The sequence below is a fragment of the Cyprinus carpio genome, unplaced genomic scaffold (assembly GCF_018340385.1).
Source record: "Cyprinus carpio isolate SPL01 unplaced genomic scaffold, ASM1834038v1 S000003104, whole genome shotgun sequence".
NCBI classification, from domain to species: domain Eukaryota; kingdom Metazoa; phylum Chordata; class Actinopteri; order Cypriniformes; family Cyprinidae; genus Cyprinus; species Cyprinus carpio.
In genome coordinates this window covers 3,076-17,688 of record NW_024875806.1, presented here as the reverse complement: position 1 = coordinate 17,688, position 14,613 = coordinate 3,076, and the positions used below count along the sequence as shown (strand labels likewise).

Sequence of the window (14,613 nt, the reverse complement as noted above, 5' to 3'; positions counted from 1 at the left end):
CGGTTTGTATTGTATTTGTTTTGTACGGTTTGTATTGTTAACGCAGATTTACTCTGTGTGGAATCGTAGTTATTGATGTATTATAATATTTCAATTATTAAATAGCCACGTAGATTCATGATTGCCTTCTGTCTAAATGGCTCACATTACGAAGTCATGAAATTGTTTGATCTGAGCTACAAAGCTTATTGGTTACTTTTAAGTACCGATTTATTAAGTGAGTGGAGAATGTTCATGGCCAGAACGATTTTTCCCTGTGGAATTATAGAATGATAACTGTATTGGAAGTTGATAGTTAATCTTAACGCCGATGTTGCTGGGACAAACCACTGTTTGATTTTCTTAATTTTTCCCCCACCCCCCCCTAAGTTTTTTAAAAGATATAACGTATAATTTTGTAGGAAGAATGAATATTTGACATATATGATAGATTACAGTGCCTTGTAATGAGTTTTGATTTATATATAAAATTGCCCTATGGTTCATCTTCCATAATTTAAATGTACTGTTAACGCGAGATAATAATTTCATATTCCTGATTAATTATTAATTCCCTTATTATCATTTGATCTAAGCGTTTAACGTAACTACCCAGTGCGGCTACAATGTTAACGCAGCTAGCTAGCCTAGTGGTCTAATAACATTCCCAATACCCCTTTTATTTTCAATGTGTGCATATAGTGGAACATAACTTTTAAGTACTAATTAAAGTGCTAATCACAAATTATAGCTTTAGATGGTGTAGATCGTCACATTGGCACAAGAGGGCGGACGCGAAAACAATTTATAACAAAGAACAAACTGTGACAAATGTAGTTTGTCAACAACTCTGCTTGCTATCAATATGTTTGTATGGTTTAAGCAAAGATAACCGCAGTTTCACTGTAATTTTGCAGCGCATCTCTGGTAATATTGATGTTTAATGTGCATTGTGTATTGACTGACTAGGCCAGGCTTGTGTGTCAACAATGGCACGCAGAGGGATAATCACTGAAATGCGAGCAGTAGGGAAACCTGCACACCGATGTACATTTTGAGGCAATCATTCCTCATAATGCACAATTGGCCTTGTCTCTCACACACAGTGGTGTTCAGTAGGGTCCCACTGTAGGATAAATATGTAAGATTCTGCATTATTAGTTTGGATCTCAAATACAGATTTGGTAGGGGGGGACTGGCACAGCGGTTAACAAAAAAAAAAAAAAAAAAAAAAAATTTAGAATAATAAAGTGGCACTTCAGCCAAAAGTTTCAAGACACCTGGGAATAGGTTTACAGTAGCATTTATCTGGGGCGTATGAGAGACAAATTAATGTTTACCCCAAGGAGGACCTTACTTGGGTAACACAACTAAATAAATGTACTTTATTTTAGCTGTAATAATATTTAATGTTATGGGTGAGATTTTAGTACTAAATAATATTGTGCAATGGACATTGATGACCATTATAACGTGTGCATTGTTCTAGGTTGATACTGTTTTGGTGTTAAATTCAGTCTAATTTATAATACGGGTTGGTATTGTTTTGGTGAATGTCTGTTGGTGAGATTATAAAAAATGTGCCCCCTACAAAAAAAGAAATGTTCCCCCCCCCCACCAAATTCTATATGTTGTGGAAGGGACCGGTTTCCCGTGTTTGCCTGGGGCTCCTCAGTGCCAGCCCTGCACCCAGTCCAAGCGTGCGCTGGCGCCTCACCCCAGGGTGTGCACGAGTAAACCGGGTGCCAGTCCGTGCCGGTAACCGGTGCTGCTCCGCGGCACAACTGAAGCAGCAGTCACGTCAAGTCCTCGCGGAAGTGCGGTTAGCGTACGCAGTCGCGAAGTCCTAAGCACAGACCGCCGAATGACGCTCACGAGGAAACTTCAATCGACGTCGGTATTGAACTACCTCTCATCCTGCAGTTACAAACACACTGAGTCGAGACAGAATTCAGCGCCACAGATCGTTTAAGAACGCTTGTCATATGACGTCCCCCCCTTCTACGAGATGCATCCTTTTGAAATGTACATTTTTTTTTTTTGTTTTGGTATGATGATTAGTTTTTTTTGTGGATTCTAACAAGAGACCCAAAAACATATTTGTATATAAGTATAATGTCTCTAACAAAAAAAAGTACTCAGAACGTGTACAATTACATGGCGTATGAATTCTTTAATTAATGTTTTTTTTTTCACTAATTCCTTCTTTTTTCTTTCTTTCTGGTTTTTCTGGTTCACAGCATAGGCTAGTTAGGCTAAGCTGTGGGGTTTAAAACAGGATCAGTTCACTCAAAAATGTAAATTCTACATACTCACCTTTCTCTCTCTCTAGACAGTGTAAGTCAATGGTAATCAAAACTGTTATTTATTTACTTATTTATTTGATGGGGACAGAACTCATTAATTAAAAGAAACAGAGCAATCCCTTAAAGGCTTATTTTCATTTGCATTCCCTGATTAGGCAACCTAAATTAAAAACTAAACAAGTAATCATATCACACAAAATCACAATTGTACATTTAAATACAATGCAAAAGAAAATAATGTCATATCATCAAATAATATTGCTTTTGGAATAATATGAGGCAAGTGAATTGATGATGAACGAATTTAAAATTGTAGGTTTATTCCTTAATTTATTCTCTAGATAATGCATAATGTGAAATATCAATCAAAGTGTGAGATAACGAGTTGCAGCATTGTCTTCAGTTTTAATGGACTACTGTCATGGGATATTTTTCAGTAATATTGATCAGTAATCATTTACTATTTGTAGAAGCATGACAAAACAGAACACAATATTCACACATAATAAATTCCTATATCTCTTTTCTCTCTCTCCTCTCTCTCTCTCTCTTTTCACCACACACACACACCCACACATCACCACACCACCATTCACTCCACAAATATTCATATACTGAGGGCATCAAATCGAGCTCTAGGGTTTTAAATGTTTTTATTTTTTTATACATACAGAGATTAGTACACAACTGACAAGCACAAATTTTTCTTTTTCTTTTCTTTCTTTTGGTAGTCAATTAAAAAACCTATTTTCACTATTTCTTTTTTAGCAAGAAACCTCAAAAGCAAGTATATTATTTTCATTTGAAACGTGTTCTCATTTGTGTATATCACTGTTGCACTTGAGCACGATTCCGTTTGTGTCATGTGTTTTATATCACACATAGTTCTTTATGCGTAGCCCACTGTGAGTGGCAGTCTTGGATACTGTGGTATCCTCGGGTGGTAGTTGTGCCTCTGGTGGCCAGCTGGTGCAGAGAACCGCCCCACGACGAACATCAAAGCCCGCCGTGACCTCAGCCCACATAGAGCGCCGCCCCCTCCTCCCTCTTCAACGCTTCATGCTGATCCGGATTGTGAAAGTCTCTAATGATGGGTCGGCCGTCCAGACACGGTCACCAAGCGGTCAGTGCAGAAAGCATGAAGGTTATCCCAGAGACCACCACGCCGTGCTTGGCTCGTGGTTACTGAGGGGCAGTTTGTGCCGTCCAGCCCCCAACAAAAAGATGAAGAAGCCAAGCCGTCCGAGGCATGTGGTCACGATCAGCCCGCGACCGCCTGCAGGTAGGATGCCGGCCAGCAGCGCGTCGTAGAGTTTACACTGCATCTGACCGATGCGCTCGTACACACCTTCAGCCACAGCCCTCCCAAAGAACCTGAGCCCCACAATTTTTGTGCCCATGAAGGCCGTCACCTTCCACATGGGCAGAGCGCAGATGATGATGGTTCCTGCAAAGCCGATCATTGAAAGAGTGATTCCCAAGACCTGCAGAGCCATTGAGGGGCTGCGGAAGATAGAGAACAACCATTAGGAATTCTTGTTTTATTTCTGAGCAACAGTGCTTTTAATAATTAAACAGATGTGATTTAGTCGCAGCACTACAAAGAAAATATATTTCAATGTATGAAATGACATAACGGTATATTAGAAATTATACAGAATAATATATCTTGTAAATATATATTGAATGATACATAAGGAATCACATATTGAAAAATATGTGACAATATATTTACTTATATGACAATATGTGTAATTTATATATAGAGTAAAACGCCTTATATAGATGTGCATGTGATAAGATATGATACTGCATGTGTAAAAATATATTGAGCAGATATTGAAAAATGTAAGCACTAGTTTCCAATATATGGAAATGTATTATGTAATACATCGCATTATATTTTGCAGTATATTCCCATATAGTTTTGCTCTGTAAGGGCTAGAATATGAATGGCTTTCTCTTGATAGGGAGCAGTATATCAAACTATGGGTGACGTTTAATTGGAATTCAATTAAACTGTTTATAAAAAGTAAGAAAGTGTGGTTGAGAAATATCTGTTTCTCCTTCCTCCTCTTTATAGCATCTTCACTTAGATCTGGTGAATTTACACTCATTTTATTTATGTTGAATTATCCTTTTTTTTTTTTTTAAAGCTTGCTGGCTAAAAATCATTTTAATCCACCACTGGCTGGTCTTTCACCACTGAGCAGCATTATTGTATTTTTTGGCAGTTGTTTCAAAAAAAGTTATAGATTATCTGTTCACCCATTTGAAAACAAATGCACAGTCAATGATCAAATATTACTGAAGAAACAATTGTTTAGTAGGTCCAGTTTTCACTAAATTTCTTAGAATGAAGTGGAGACAGACTAAACATGTCTGATAGTTGTTTATTAATTTTTTTTTACAGCAAAATAGAGAATTTTTTAACAGCATTGCTAAAAACTGGTTTTACAGGAGGTCTTCTCTAACATCTCTGTCCTATTTTCAACAGTTTCAGCACGATCCTTAATGTTTACTTTGATGTGAGAATAACTATTACTATGAAATGAATCCAATGCAGTATTAATAAATTGTTTTACAGAAGCATTTATTTCCATAAACAGAGTAAGACAAATTTAATGATTAAGACATCTTTGTGCGAAAATTCTTATTTATGTTTGGAAAAATGTAGATGTTATTGCACATTTTCTAAAACCATGGCCTTTGTATTTATTAACAGTCAATACCTAGAATGATTAATGAACTAGATTGTCATATTGAAGATAAAATATACAGGAACAGCTTGGTTTTCTAAAAAAAAAAAACAGTTTTCGATCTCCGGCACTTTTCCCTGAGTGATTCCTCTCATCACATTAATGCACACTTTCTCGTTCACATCTGTAGAATCACAGATAAAGTCTCAGTAAATAAACCACGCCATATCATACACTGTCCTTCCTTTGTGTCTCCTTGGGAAAAAAATCCAGGGATGGGAGAACAATAGGTTTTACGAAAAAAGGTTCCTGTAAGTAAAATGTTTTGCATGCTTGATTCTTTCAGCGTAGGCTCTGCTGGTGTCGGTTGACCGTGGCTGAGAGTACTTGATTATGTAAAGTTTCTTCTTTCTGGCGGGCATGAGCTGCACAGATGCCTCCTCCCAGGATTAGCATGCCGCCGCACCGACTCCGAATAGAGAGAAGGCCCAAGCTCCCCCTCCGTTGGGCAGTCGTTGAATGGGATTGTAGAAATCCCTGACGATGTGTTTAGTTGACCAGCAACGGGAACCAGACCAGCACTCCAGCGACGAGGAGATCCCACCACTGCGCTTGCACTTTGCCTTTGGAGTCAGCTCTCTCAAAAAAGTTGGTGCATTTTCCACCGGCGATCCCCAGGAGAGCCCAAAAGAGGCAGATAATGATGGCAATGATCACAAGTGCCCAGCACCTGCAGGTCCTGAGTTAAGCCAGCATCGAGTCCGTAGATTTGCATGCATCGTCCTGTGCTTGGACCACACGTTCATCCACAAGCCCTCCCAGCGATTTGGGCTGTCACTTGGTTTTGGCTCCAATGAACGCAGCCACTAGCAAAGAATAAGACACTGCAAGCAAGTCATACATACCATTTACACATTTTATTTAAGCAGTGAGGGAATAAACACACAGGTAAACAAGGAACCAAACAAGACACAGGGGATGAACATTATCAATGCAAACAAATTAGCATATGAGAACTAAAGAAACAGGAAATAAAAGACAGGTAAACGAACGAAGAGTCCAAATCCAGTTGCCAAATGCTGAATTAGGAACCAGAGCAGAGTTTACTTCTTTACCTAACAATAATAAAAATGTAAAATGACCAACAGATCTTCTAAAACGTCAACTTAATTCCTTCAGCAGACGCAACAACAGTCACTCTTAGACTCACAGTCTACAATCCGCTTAGGGATATTGTGGAAGCGCAGTGCTGTGTGTGGCCTGGAGTGGCATCTGAACGCCTGGCTCTGAAGTTTGCGTCGCTCTCTCATCCCGTCGTTGCTCCCCGAGTGCTATACTGCAAATAATGGTTAGCACTACTCCACCCACCACAAGCAGCACTGTGCCTATCCAGCCAGTGTAGATCGCTGAGCCGAACTCCCGTGTTAATACAGCACCAGCTTTCGATGCAGTTAAATGTGTAGTCCAGGAAATCACCACCAGTAAAACCAGCCCACTCACAACAAACATGGGCCCGGATGCTATTTTTAACGATATGTTCTTAGGGTATCGTATCCAAGCCCAAGGGTAAACTGAAATGGCAAGAGTACCAAACATGGATGTGATGACCAGGATTTTTCCAGGAGTGAAGGCTCGGTTAGATTCAGCAGAGACTGATAGAAGGCGCAGTGAGTCTGCCGGTCGTGTGGTTGTTGCCAGTTCAGCCAAACCCATCCCAGGACAATGGAAAGTGTTGGTTGGGATGTTTTCCACCATTCCGGTTACATGCCACATGGGTAGAAATTTTGTGAGGACAGAGAGAGAAAAAAAGCACGTACTGGCCCAGCCCTAAAACAGCGAACTCTACCATATATCGTCTGTGTTTATTCAGCAGCGCCGAGCTGAACTATTTCTCATAGCATGGAAACTCACTTTACTGCATTCCAGCTGTGGGTGGAGAAACACGCTGCGGTCGAAACGTGGAGGATCCCTTTGTGTTTTTGCCATGGTTTCATAACAAATCCCTCTGTTTCCTCACACGACGAGACATGAATAGGGATCAGTTGAGTGTGCAATACTGACAAAGTTTACATCATACTAAGACAATGAAAGTCTTTGAAACGCTATGTATTTCCTGGATTTGTTTGTAATTTGATTGTTTCCATATGGAAATGTAATATAGAGACATATATTGCCTATATCAAGAGTGAATTTGCTATGTTACCTATATTTTTTTTACATAGAGGAAGATATTTTTTATATATGTAGGCATATAGATTGTATATGTGTACATGTTAATAATATCTATATTAAGCTATTTATATAGTATTATATATTGCAACCACCATGTCAACGGCGTGTGTGTGTGTGTTAATATATGATATTGTACTAATTTCTAATAGGTTTCATGTATGTTTTTCACTTCAAATGACAATATATTTCACAAATGGAAATGTATATGGAGTAAAATATATTGCAGTTGTGTATGGGTTTAAAAATAACTCCATCCCACATCAATAAATATATTGTTTACACTTTATTTAGTCTACTTTAGATATTCTACTATCTAGTAACTTTGCAACTACATGTCAACTAACTCTCATTAGTATTAGCAGACTGTTAGGGTGGGAGTTAGCACAATAAGAAGTTGACATACACACTTGCAAAGTCACTTATAGAATGTATCAAAATAAAGTGTTAGCAGATATAAAGCCACTGATACTCTAATGACTGCTAGATGACATGGAGTTGCAAGGAAGTCACTTATAGTTAGCAGAATGTCTGATGTGTAGCCCTAAATAAAGAAGTGTTCCAAAGTTTTGGTTTAATAAAGCCTTTTTAGGAAAATGCTGTCTTTAAAAATCCATAGCTAAAAGCAAACAGTGGTAAAGAGAGCCTGATCTTACTTTCCTAGCTACAGCTCTTTTGTTATTGTTCCTCAAAAGATTTCTTTGTTTTGAGTCACACTAATCATTTTCTCCAGTATAGGAGGAAAAAAACTTGGGAGGTCAAATAGAAAGAACTTGGTGGTTCAACAACACTTATTCAGTGATACCTTCTTAATAGGTAGCACTTTATTTTTAGATGGTGTACAATTCTGCTTCTGGAGGCCAAATATCCTGCAGAGTTTGTTGTAACCTCCAACTCATCTGCCTGGAAGTTTCCAGAAGACCTTGTTTGCTGATTCAGGTGTTTAATTGAAGTTGGAGCCAGTTTTCATCAGTGCAGGGCAGCAAAATACCCATATGGATATAAACGAAATGAATCATCTTTACTTGCACTACAGTGTCAGAGTGGTTCTAAGCTGCACAGGCAAGAAAGAGCTGCTTAAGATTATTAACACACTATAGAAGACATTTGCAAGTCAAATATCCATCTCATCCAGAGCTCTTTTTGTTTATGTCTTATATAATAGATTACCAGTGCTGGGAAGATTACTTACTGATCAAAAAGTAAAATGAACATGCCTCAGGCTGCAAATTCAAATTCAAAAGCTCAAACAAACCTTTCAGCTGTACTTCAGGAGAGCTGTCAGTCAATACACTAGAAAACAAAGTAACGGCATTTCATATTTGCAAAAGTAACTCAGAAATTTCCCTGGAAATTAAAAAGTATTGTGTTATTTTACTAGGTAATCTGATTACATAAACTTGTGTTATTGTAATTGCGGTACCCCAAGGGTAGAGGTGAAGCTAGATGCTACCGCAGCTTAACTTTTCTTATTTAAACAAATGACCAAGATCACAACTGAGATCGGACAGAAGATAAACAGGACAGCCTCTGCAAACATCACAATGTTTGAAGCAATACGGACACGGAACTGAGAAAAGTGGGGAATAACACTCTAAAAAATGCGGGTTAACTAAACCAGGCTGGGTAAAAAGGGACCAACCCAGCGGTGGGGTAGTTGACCAGGAGGTGGCGTCCATGGGTAAGAAAAGTAAAAGTCCTGCCATATTTTGCTCCATCCATGAAACTCAGAAGATGATTTCAACAGAGGAGGAACCAAGTAATTCCTTTCAAGTCAAAAACAAGTCTCAAGTCAAATCCAATGTCCTAAAGAGTTAAAGATAATGAGATAAATAAGTGATTATTAAATGATGATTGTGCATCAAATGATGAACACATGCTGTTATTGGAAATACAAGGATCAGAGTTGATGTTTTAATTGGTTAAATGATGCCACCCCTCCTGGAGATCAGTGTTTGATTTAGTTGTGCTCTTGACCCTTGGACTGGTTGGCGCTAGATCTCTCTCTCTGTAGAATTGCATGTGATGTTTTACAATATGAGATAGTTGTTTTTATATGTGATGAAACAGCCTCATGAAATGGCCTGATTTCGTTTAAATAACTTGCTTCCATTTACATGTTTTCAGTTTTGCATTAAGACTAGTGAAACTACAGAACACTGTTGTTCTAAAATATATAGTGAATTAATAAAAAAAAAGTATATGTGTGTTTATATATATATGTGTGTGTGTGTGTATATATATACATATAATACACCAAAAAAAAAATCTACTTACTATGTAGACACAGAGAGACATCAAGAACCATAACGCCAATCTCAACAATGGTGACAAATCAACACAATGTTCATGATGCAATGAATGCTGGGTAACACCATAGGTAAAAACTCCCATAAGCACTGCAGTATGAAAAAATTATTGTCACCACTGTGAGGATAGTATGATATGTTCATGGGCTAAATTCCTGAGATGATATACTTTTGTTATATCCAATATTGACATAAGGTGGACATTTGTTTAATAGTTTTTTTTTTTTTTTGTAGCTATACAGTAAACTGAACAATAAACCAAAAAGAGAGACCGCTTTACGAGTTTATTTACCATGCGTTATTAGAAGAAATCACAGTTACTCTGCTACTTCAAGCTGTTGTTCAGCCAATGCACAAATGTGTGCGGAAACAATAGTTGCATGCTTAGAAACAAATACTTTGAGTTTATAAAAGGTCAAGAGAAATTAAAGCACACCTTGACAACTTATGGTGGCATTTGTGTGCTTGTAAAAAAAAGAAATAAATCATTATATTTCATCCAAGGCTGGTCTGGAGTCAGTTGTAGTTTTGGTTTCTTTTTCTTCTGTTAGTTGATGGTATACAGCAGGTGTTCATCACTAAGCACAACTTCTATTTAATTCGTCACTTAATTATCTTATTAACTTTAAAACTCTTGAGGAGTGGGATCTGACTCGAGACGTTTGTGATGTGAAAGGAATGACTTGGTTCTCCTATGGTTTAAAAACAGCTTGCTGAGTTCATGTGTGGGGGAGTAAAACAATGGCAGGACTTTTTACTTCTGACCCGGCTTATACCTTGCAACTGCTGGGTCAAAACAACAACTGTTGGGTTGGTCTTTTTAAACCCCCAGCGTTGGGTGTATTATTTAAACCCAGCATTTTAGGAGTGAACCACACAGGTAAACAAGGAACCAAACAAGACACAGGTGAGAACATTACAATGCAAACAAATTAAGCATATGAGACACTAAAGAAACAAAGAAAGTAAAAGGACAGGTAACGAACGAAGAGTCCAAAAGAAAAGAAACCAAAAACAAAATCCGTAGTCAAATGTTGAATCAGCATCAGAGCAGAGTTCTTCTTATCTAACAATAAAAAATGTAAAATGAACAACAGATCTTCTAAAATGTCCATTACTGACATTGTAGTGTGTTACTGATTCCAAATTACATGACAAAAACTCATGAATAGTAACATAATCCATTGTATTACACATGGGTATATTAATAATGTTATATATGGGTAAAACCTTTGACCCAATTCGCTTATCACATGATTTAAATAGGATTAATATGTACAATATTGAAAAAAAAAAATCAAAGAGAAAGACAATATATTACATTCATTGTTCTTAAAAACATGAAGGCATTACAAATTACATACACAAGGTTCCCAAACTGGGGTTTGTGAAGAACGCAGGGGGTTTAATGAAAAGCATATAATCAATTAAACCATGAAAATGCCAAATAAATTAAAAAATAAATAAAATAAAAAAAATCTCTATCTCTCTCTCTCTCTCTCTCTCTAAATATATATATATATATATATAAAAAATGTAAATAAGAAAAAAAAAAATGAGGTGGACAATGACCAACCATGAAACATTCAAATGTTCAACTCAAAAAAATATATTATATTATTAAAACAAGGTTCAGATGACATGAAGTTAGGAAATCCCTTGCATTACAAGAAATAAGAAATAACATCAATTGTGCATTTCAAATTATCAAAAATGGTCAGTTTATTTAAAAAGGAAAATTAAAAGATGAAAAGAAAAATTAGGAGGATCAAAAAATGTAAATAATATATGGCTATTATGAGAATCTATTTATATGTAATCACTATAAACAGAGAACTGTGTCTGCTCATGGAATATTTAAACGTCATTTAATTGAATAACAAGCAGTTAATTTTTTGAATCTGATGAGTCTACGTAATCGGATAACATGTGATCAGTGTCTACCCAGCCTGCATGGTCTATTTCGTGGAGAAACCACTGCAATGATCGATTGTGTGAGTACCTGCCACAAGAATCAAAGTGAATCACGCCCCAAAACCAACAGTTTCAGGTGTTATTGCAAACCGTTTGGACCAATTAGATCAAAACAGGCTTAATTCGCCAATCTGCATTTGATTTAAACAGCGATAGAAAAACACGACTTGATTGCTAAAAAAATTAACATAAAATTATTCTAAAGTCGTATACTGTAATCGTAATTGATGTGCAAGGATTAATAATGATCTTCACTGAGACACAATGATATTCCATCTCACAAGTTTATTCAAGTGTGCATTCTTTTAAACTAAAAAATAGAAAAAGTTTACTTTGTAACTCTTATATTTACTTATCAGAAAATACTTAAACTAACATTAAAATATATTGATCTTTACTTGGAAAAAGTTCTAAATTTATTTTAGCTTTATGCTCCGCAGAATGTTTTGTTGTATACAGTAGGGGGCGCTTAATCTCTTCGTTACATGATCATCAGACAAAACAGCTACGGTTCTTCTTTTTCATGTTATTGTATTATTCAGATTTTCATAATAACAATATATACCAATTCATAAAAAGGGACATAGTAGTTTACCCTTAAAGTATGAGTTAAAGTTGCTTAAAGAAACTTCCTGAGTATATTACAGTATAAAGTACTATTTACTGAGACTATACTTCCAATTTAACTAAAAATGCTACAAGTATTAATTAATAAACTATCAGTATCCATAAGTTCGCTTTTAGTATTGTTGCAGTACAACTACAACAGAGCGAACTAGTTGTGTACTCAAAGTTGCTACTGTTATACTTAAAGATACTTAAAAGTGTACTTTTATATACTAGACAGTTGGCCAATTTATCCCAAGGTTTGAAATAGTACATTTACAAGTATACTACTAGTCACTGGTATTGTATATACTACAATAAAGTATAGACCTTACAATATAAAAAATATACTGTAACTTAACTTATAAAATAAACAAAGTATATTCTTTTTGTAATGGCAGAGCAGTATTGGCACTCGTGCTTTATTTTAATGTGTCGCCGGTTACATTAATGCCTTAACCTATAGCCATAACAGTAATTTTAATCCCACCTTCTGGAACTTTTGAGTAATCTGTGTCAGCGTGATTAGCTATTAAACTAAACACGAAGAAATGCAGAGAAAGATCTCTGAGATCATCAGATTTTAATACGTGAAAAATGTTCGGAATCAACTTGGTGAGAAAAACTATGTAGATCATGTTTATTGTATGTAGGTCATATATTAATCTGTTTGTTTAAACAAACCTCACATGCCTTCACTTCTGGTTCCAATGACAATTAAAATATCACTGAGAAACAACACTGAAGAAGCCCTGGAGGCCACGTATCGAGCACGCGCACGGCTTCACAACTGCTTTCACATAGTCCGTGACTGACACCAAATAGCCTCAACTGTTCGACTTGAGAGGCGCTGCGCACAGCCCGGATCGCTGTAGTCAAAGTAATCAATGACATCAAAGTGCCGCCAAAGCGATCAGAGCAGGAGGCTTTGTGATTGCACTGATGTCATGACTGCTATCGGTCTGAGCGCTTCAAGTCCGACCGCTTTCGCGTGTTGCTCTGTTCAAACCAGTGATCTTACTTTACAAACTGGTTTCAATTCACACTTATTCGATTACATTTTTAAATGCGAATATACAAGTAAAGTTAAAGAATACAAATTATTTCAATGAAATAAAGCGAAAACCGTTAATCATATATGTGTATATTATTCTTCTATTACATCACACTGATATTCATACTGACATCTATCGCCACACACTTTAACAGGCACATTTAATTTAATAGGTAGCCTAAACAGAGAGAGAAACATTTAGTTTGCTCATGACTTTGAGAACTTGTCAGGTGTTGGTTTCGGTTTTAGTTCCTGTCTGTCCTTATTTGGTTCATTTCCTGTTCTCATTGATAGTTAACCATCGTTCATTCTGTTGACCTGCATGATATTACTCATCTCCTTTACTCCTGGGATCCCACTGTGTTTGCCTCAGCCCTCAGTTTCTGTCATTCCTTCGTGTGGGATAAATTTTGCTGTCAATGGTTTAAGCATGTTGATGCTAATTAAAGACTCCTTTACTTCTCCTCCTTTTTCAGCGCCCTTACTACAAGAAGCGGGACCGTGTGACAAGACTATTGAGGCTGCTTCATTTGACAGAGCTTCTTTCACAGGCTTTTGGCTGCTCTGTGTTTCTTACACTTTCAGAATCAGAAAGAGCTTTCTGCTGATATATTATTATACTTTCAAACTACTACTACATAAATCAGGTAATTAAAGCGTTCATTCCTTCGCTCTCGTGAGGGTCTCCGAATGTTTTGAATCTTATCCTGGAACAGTCAGGAAAACCTTGTGTTTTATGAGGTTCTTGCCCCATCCTATCTTCAAGCTTCAAATATGCCATCTCTGTGTGTCTCAAAACCAGGCACATCATCATCATGCGCCACCAATCGACTGCTTCCCCTTTTGTGCATGTTTTTGGGACATTCAAATAAAACAGCTCTATAGTTGAGTATGGCCTCCCATGCTTGGGGGACCCTAGGCGAGCTTTTAGATTTCCATCCCACCACTAAAAAAATTCTGAAATACACATTTACATAGCTAACTAACTAACTAACATAAATACTTGGACCGTATGACTCTGATCAACTTTACCTAGTAAGGCCGACTCAAGACCCCAATTTGAAGCCTCCCCGATAAACAGGCTTCCAACTAAATGAAAAGGAAAGCAGAGACCAAACCACAAGCTACAATTTTTATTTCTCAATTAAAAACAACTTGAGCTCACATCAATAAAAAAACACACGTTAATCAATGTGAAATGAATACAGCCAATGGGCATGTTAGTCAGTTCACATAGGTCAAACCACCCCTTGCACTGAGGCAAAACCACACGAAAAGAAAGGAAAATTTATACACAAGAACGTTCACAAAACAGATAGACTAACAAGGAGGTTCTTTCTTTGGAATTATGTCTTTGAAATAACACATTTCCCACGACTCCCATAATAAAACAAAATACAAAAACACTCAAACCATCAAAAAAACCACAAGTACAATAAGACGTTCGTGCAATCGCT

The 14,613-nt window shown here is 37.0% G+C and overlaps 1 pseudogene; it reads right to left on the bottom strand.

Annotated features, from left to right (window-relative positions):
- Positions 1–3,160: 3,160 nt before the first annotated feature.
- On the bottom strand, positions 3,161–3,908 carry LOC122143372 (annotated as a pseudogene).
- Between the last annotated feature and the right edge of the window lie 10,705 nt (positions 3,909–14,613).